General features: G+C 39.9%; 1 pseudogene; it reads right to left on the bottom strand.

Moving 5' to 3' along the window:
* Window positions 1-312: 312 nt before the first annotated feature.
* Window positions 313-6,548, bottom strand: LOC136532478 (putative disease resistance protein RGA3; annotated as a pseudogene).
* Window positions 6,549-6,614: the final 66 nt, after the last annotated feature.

Genomic DNA, 6,614 nt, shown 5'->3' with positions numbered 1-6,614 from the left:
TATTTTGCTAGTCTGGGCTTCATCTGCTTTTTAATATAATTAGCAGACGGATTCGTTTCAAAGAAAAAAAAATCTTAGCTTTAATTTCACAATAGTATATTGTTCCACAACAGTCTACTGCCCACTGGAAACCTACTAACTTATGATAAACAAAGGTCAAATATATATACCATGTATTACATGAGAAATAGTTGGGCCTTGGCATATAGCATGGGCACTATACCAACTAATAATTAAAGACAACTCACTCGGAAGATGTTAGCGTGAGGCTTGGGAATTGGATTTGGTTGAAGAAATAGCAGGAACAAGGCAGGATTAGACAAGGTCTGTTCTAGTATTCAGAGATATAGTTCATCACAATAGGAGGCCTCTCTTAACAACAATACAGAGTATATAATAAAACGCGGACAGCCGGCGGTAGGCTGGCTTCAGACGGCATCGCTCCTTGATGGATCACGCGTTGCTCCATTCCGGCCCGAAGACGCGTGGGTTTGGCTTCCTAGGCCGGCCCATCTTCTTTGCGTTTGGCTCGTCAGCGCTTGATGGCGTCGCCTCCCCCGTTGCCGGACGCGGCACAGTAGAAGAAGCGCTGACAAAAGAGTCGTGCCGTTGTTTTTTAGATGTGTTTTCATCACTGGACACATCATATTCATTTCGTTTACGACCTGTTCCAAGTTGACTAGGCACGTCAAGGTGTGGTTCATTGGGGAATCCATGGTTGTGCTCAGAGATGTACATGACAAACAATGTGTTGGGATCATTATTGTCCGGCTGCAAAATCTTTGTTGCACTGCATCCTGTCGAGTTTCTCCAAATGCATGTGTAGTAAGACCTGAAAAATTACATTATAAGATAAGATAACTGAAAATATCATCAGATTTCCTCAGAGGTCATAGAATCGTAGACAGAAATATTTACCTATTTGGATGGTAATACAAATTAAGACATGCCTGATTTACCTGTTGGTAATCTAATTTTGCTGGGTGTACTTCGTATTTTACAATTAGTAAAACACAATTTATGCTTATAAATAAGAAGTGCCTAATTATAATTCCTTATTAAAATGCTTGATTACTGGTTCAATTATAAAATCTTTAAAATGCTTGAGTAAAACACAATTTATGCTTATAAATAAGAAGTGCCTGATTTACAATTGGTAAGGTACATTCAAGGTTTTCATTTTCGGAAATTAAAATTTATCGGGGGTCACAGATAAAGAGGATAAACAGGATATATCGGAAATATCGGACCAAATTCAAATAAAATTTAGTTTGAATTTAAGTAAATTTAAATAAATTTAAACAAAATTTGTACGAAAAAGATAGATATTTTCTTATCCGCACCTACGGATAAAAAGGATATATCGGAAATATCACGAGATTTCGGCCGATAAATTTTTCCCTGGGTACATTAACAAAGGTTAGGAACCCAATATTTTATAATATTTATATCCTACAGCAATGGGAGCGAAAACAGTCAAAAACACAACTCCTCAAAAGATGAAACTGATGTAAACAGTCTACAGATTTAGTAGTTTCTCTACATGCCCACATTATGTTCTCACCTTGCAAATATGTAGCCAAATATATTCTTTTCTCCAAACTTTTCCCACTTGCTACCATCATCCAAGAGATCTGTATATGTCAAAATTTTTAGCACCATATGTCTCCTTGTCAGGCTATTCCTGTGTACAAGGAAACGTTTAGTAACAAATAAGTATTCCTAGAAGATTTTAGAATATAGTGATCTGCATGTTCAAGGGAAAAATACAGTGATAACGATATTGCTTCCATTTCAAAATAAAGGGCGTACCCAGTGCAGAGAGCTCCCGCTCTGTGCAGGATCTGGGGAAGGGTGTCAGTGGCAAGCCTTACCCTCGCCTGTGCAATGCGAGGAGACCGTGACTCGAACCCGGGACCTTCCGGTCACAGGCGGTAAGACTCTACCGCTTGCACCAGCCCCGCCCTTCATTGCTTCCATTTCAAAATCTGGCACACAATTTTTTTAAAACCACAAATGCAATTTTAACGATCTTTAATTTATTTCGTAATTTATTCCTCCTACTGTGATCTCTTAATTATCTGCACTAACACTAGCACAAGAATATCATGGCCATTTCTATAACGTGGGCTGGCAGTATGCTAAGTCCATCTAGGTTTGTCCTAAGTTGAACTTTTATAACTTTGACTATCAATATATAAAATTTTATATAGATTCACTTCACAAGATTGTCATTACTAGATTCATGTGAAACAAAAAATGATTTCATATAGAATTAGGAGAATCCTAGATGCACTTAAAGTTGTAATCAAAGGAAGTGATAAAAGCAAAAAGAACAACACAGTACATTCGCATACCTTCCACTAACCACTTTCTGGCCGATATGGTCTTCCATTGAACTTCCAACCAAATCAAGTTTCAAGCACCTGACAACTTTTAAATCTGAAATAGACAAGGAATAAGCATATATTGATAACAGCTCTTTGCAGTCAATAATTTCCAACCTCTTCAAGGTTGTCAATTGATGTGGGAAACTAATAGATCTAATCTTCTGGAAGCCTTCTATCTTTAGTGACTCCAGTAATGGAAGTTCTGAGAAGGTCGGCAGTTCAACACCATAATGAAATGACACATGCACTAGGGAAATAAGGCAAGGCAAGTTGGTGAGTTTTGGGCATCTACTAATAGAAAGACGGAAGAGTCGTGGAAAATCCTCCACTCTCGTGCTAACCCAGAACTGCAAATCATACATCTCGCATATATTCAACACCTCCAGTGATGGAAATGCAATGGGATGTTTTTCTTCAGTGGCCAAAGAACTAGTCTCGATTCCAAATCTTTCAACAGCATTGATTCTCTGTATGAAAAGAGATTTAAGAGATGGCAGATCACCAAGGTAAGGGAGCTCACTACAGCCATGGCAGTTATCAAGTGTAACTGAGATGAGCTTGAAAAGGTAATTGTCCTGCATCCAGACAGGAAACAGATTTCCAGCATAATTTCGAATGGCAAGCTCCATAATGTTGCTGTTAGGTTGAAGATTTTGAAGAATCTCATTAGTAATTTCTTTGCCCATGTCATCGTCCATGTCTTCTTCCTGGTAAGACCACTCCAATGTCAAAGCTTCTAGCAAGTGCTTACCCATCATATTTGCTTCTCCGGCATCATTGGCTGTCTTAATATTCTCAAGCCCAGTTACATGAACATGTCCCCTTAGTCCATTCAGATTCTTCAACTCTGAAATCGAGCAATGCAACAAATCATTCCCAATGTTGAACGTCGTGAGTGTTTGGAGATCTGTCAGATGTCCTATACCATGAGGCATGCCAACATTAACGTTGCCCGATTCTTTCTGCACATCAAGGTGTCGCAGCTTTGCCAAATTACTTGTGCTTCCTGGTAAGTCAATGAGGTGGCAACAATCCTTCAGTTCCAATGTCTGAAGACTGTTTACCAGTCCTATTTCAATAGGAAGGCTTTTGATCTTGGTGTTGTTGAGAGCCAAGAGCCGCAGGTGCTTCATGTTCCCAATAGAAATTGGCAGCTCTAGTATGTCTGTATAGCTCAAATTTAGTGCCCTTAAGAATCTATGTTTCACGAAAACATCATCCATAAGTAAAAATTCTCACCACTGGGAAACATCTTCTGATAACCAGAAAAGACTGCAGATTCCTTACTTCATTAGAAAGTGCAGCTGTCTTAAAATCTGAAAGAACAAGGGATAGGTGGGGAACATTTTCAGCTAAGCTGCAGAATGGTTCCTCACATCAGAAGCACTCATTCTTGGAAACAGAGTGTGCCAGATCATGAAATAGCTCATGCATAACAAAGCTATCTTTATGATCATTATGAAATGGAGAACGCTGGAAAAATGATCTGCAGAATAGTTGGTCAAAATAATGCAGGGCAGTATCTTCTGGCTTAGTACCTTCTTCACAGAAGACAAAGCCTTCAGCTATCCATAACCGGATGATGTGATGCTTCACGAAAATATAATCTTTGGGGGATAGGGAACAAAATTTGAAGCACTGCTGAAGGTGTGATGGCAAAAGATCGTAGCATAATCTTAATGCTGGTAAGATACCATCAACGATCATATCAATTTCAGACAATCCAACTTCAGAATGACATAACAACCCACTTAGGGCTTTAATGCACATTGGATTGCCACCACATTTCTCCACAAACTTCCAGCCAATGCTTTCTAACTGACAGTAGTTATTCATAACTAAATCTTCAAGCACGTGTTCCTTGAAAATCATAAAGCATTCTTCTTTGGATAGAGGACTCAAGTAAAAGGTTTGCATTGCTCCAATCTGGTTAGCAACTTCCTTGCTCTTGGTAGTTACAATGACAGCGCTTCCTTTTGCACAAACATTAAGTAGCTTCTGTAGATAACCCCAGAAATATTGGCTCTTGATTTCAGAATCGTCTAGTACAAGTAATAACCTCTTGCTAGTAAGTTCTTCTATTACAATTTCTTCAAGAACACTGATTGAGGCATCACCGCAAGATGCACAAGTAGTGAGCTCTACTATCTTACCTAATAGCCTCTTTTTATCACACATATGCAGCCATATTCTCAAATCGAAGGTATCCAAAATCATTCGGTTATTGTAAATTCGATGGACTAGCTCAGTCTTTCCCATGCCACTTTCACCAACTATGCAAGCATAAGTGACTATCTGGTCGCTATTGTGAGACTCATCAGAAAGTAACATGTCAATAATACTTTGCTCATAACACCTATATGAGTGCAAAGAAGTAGCCTGTGGACAAAAAGGATAGGAAATTTGAGTATCAATATTATTCACAAATTAAATCATTCTCAAACAGAACTAATTACATGAGTAAAAGAGCTTAGTAACCTTTGGGCCACACTGGTGATGGATCTGGTTCTTCTTCCACCATCTTAAACTATCTAGGCGATTCGCCAGATCTTTGAAGGAATCAGGAAAGCCTTGAATACTGGTAAGAGGCGACAAGGTTAGGGATTTCAAGTTTGCAAGTGTACATAGGCACTCAACATCCAAGTCAACTCGATGGCTGCCTGATAAATTCAAGTACTTCAGTTCCTGGAGGTTACTAAATGGTTGTGGAAGCTCCTTCAATCCCTTGCAATATGATAGGTTCAGATTCTCTAAATTGCCAAGATTTACTAGAGAAGCAGGTAAGTTTTCAAGGCTGGAACAGCCTGCCAAATCCAGCAATCTTAGCTTGGAAAGCTCACAAAGTGACACTGGTAAATTCCTTAGTTCATGGCAGCAGGAAAGAATAAGAATTTGCAAGTTCTTCAGGCTTCCTATTGACATTGTCAATGTGTGAAGGGAATAACAGTGAGAAAGTTTCAATGCAGCCAGATTAGAAAGGTTGCCAATGGAAGGAGGCAGCTGTGTAAGGCCACTGCAGCTTGAGAGATCCAAACACAAAAGACTTCTGATAAACATAGACGACAAATATATAGGGTCAGTCATGCGTGCTGGTACACTATGTGCATTCACCCCAAATCCCTTGTTCTGACCAGCATATGTCAGATCATCAAAAGCAAACACAGGAAGTTCTAGGCTCTCCTTCTTACCCTCCATGTTAACTATGTTAATAACGCCTAAAATGCCACGACACAAAAGGATGCACCGCATGACTGAAGAACTAAGTGACAACATATCACTGTAGTTCCCAAGAACTGCACCAGACAATCCAGGGCTTCCATGTCGAAGGCCCTCCAATTTGTCAGTAATTGGTAAGATGACAAGTTCCTGTGAAGCTAGTAAGTGCATGAAGCTTATAGCTGTTGTTTTGGAACAAGTCCCTGGCACATTGGGCATTACCTTCTTGAAGTGTGTCCCAACCCCAAGCTTGGCCAGGATCATCTTGTAGTGCAGATGTTCCAGAGATTCTTCTGCATCTGAGGTCAAATGTTTGACATGATTGAACCAAGCATCGGACGGTAGCTTTCCACCAAAGGATGAGATGGTGGTTCGAACATGAACAAGCCTCTGGAAGAGCTGCCTGATTAAGCCTGCACACACTTCAACTTGCGGGTCACCAGCTGGTTCAGCTTTTGGAGATCGCTCGGCGTCACCAACAGGTGGAGCAGGTGCTCCTTCCCCACGGCCTGATTTACTGCGACAATGAATGAAGATTAGGAAAGTAACCCGGTTGTTAATCACGGCATTTATTTTTTCAAAAGGACAGCAAGAACTTTGTCATGATTATATTAATATAGATAGAAGGAAGAAAAACAATAAATAAACAGAGGAAGCAAAAAAAAAAGGAAAAAAAGGGATGAAAAAAAAACAGCTGCAGCAGCCCACCCGATTGTTAGGGTCTGTCTAGAACTGCTCTGCTCCATTAAATGTAGCTCCACAGCAGCTCCACCACGGAGCAGCTCTACCTGTTTGGCTTGCATCTTAGCTCCAGGTTTTTGTGGGAATAGTCTATTATGCCCTTAGGATGCTATATGGCTGGTGATTTGATATATGCAGTATACAGGAGTGTTTCATATTTTTCTCCTTGGTTTATGTCATCTGTTTGCTTCCAAGTCGCAGCTTTTCCTTTACACACCGGTTCTTCTGATTTGATGTATCTTTTTTCCCTAATCACAGCACTATATG

The sequence above is a fragment of the Miscanthus floridulus genome, unplaced genomic scaffold (genome assembly GCF_019320115.1).
Source record: "Miscanthus floridulus cultivar M001 unplaced genomic scaffold, ASM1932011v1 fs_632_1_2, whole genome shotgun sequence".
Classification (NCBI taxonomy): Eukaryota; Viridiplantae; Streptophyta; class Magnoliopsida; order Poales; family Poaceae; genus Miscanthus; species Miscanthus floridulus.
The sequence above is the reverse complement of the archived record's forward strand: the minus strand, read 5'-3'. Positions and strand labels throughout refer to the sequence as shown.